Source organism: Odontomachus brunneus, unplaced genomic scaffold (genome assembly GCF_010583005.1).
Source record: "Odontomachus brunneus isolate Ranch 3 - 2012 unplaced genomic scaffold, Obru_v1 Obru_scaffold_146, whole genome shotgun sequence".
Classification (NCBI taxonomy): Eukaryota; Metazoa; Arthropoda; class Insecta; order Hymenoptera; family Formicidae; genus Odontomachus; species Odontomachus brunneus.
In genome coordinates, this window is record NW_022639596.1 from 198,435 (window position 1) to 198,640 (window position 206).

At 45.6% G+C, this 206-nt stretch overlaps 1 protein-coding gene across 1 annotated transcript in view; it reads left to right on the top strand.

The window, feature by feature from the left end:
* LOC116850475 overlaps nt 1-206 on the top strand; it is a 2,017-nt gene that overhangs the window by 1,334 nt on the left and 477 nt on the right. The window lies entirely within an intron of this gene.

Consider the following 206-nt stretch of genomic DNA (forward strand, 5'->3'; position numbering starts at 1 on the left):
GGCACATGTGATTTTTTGTTTATCACTCTTAATAAACCGTATAAAGCCGTTTCAGCACAGACGGTAAGTCGCTGGATCAGGCAAGGTTTAGAAGAATGTGGCATAGATACCACCGTGTTTTCAGCCCATAGTACTCGTCACGCTTCAACCTCACGTGCAGCAGACAAGGGAGTCTCTATCGATCTTATTAAACGTGCGGCAGGTTG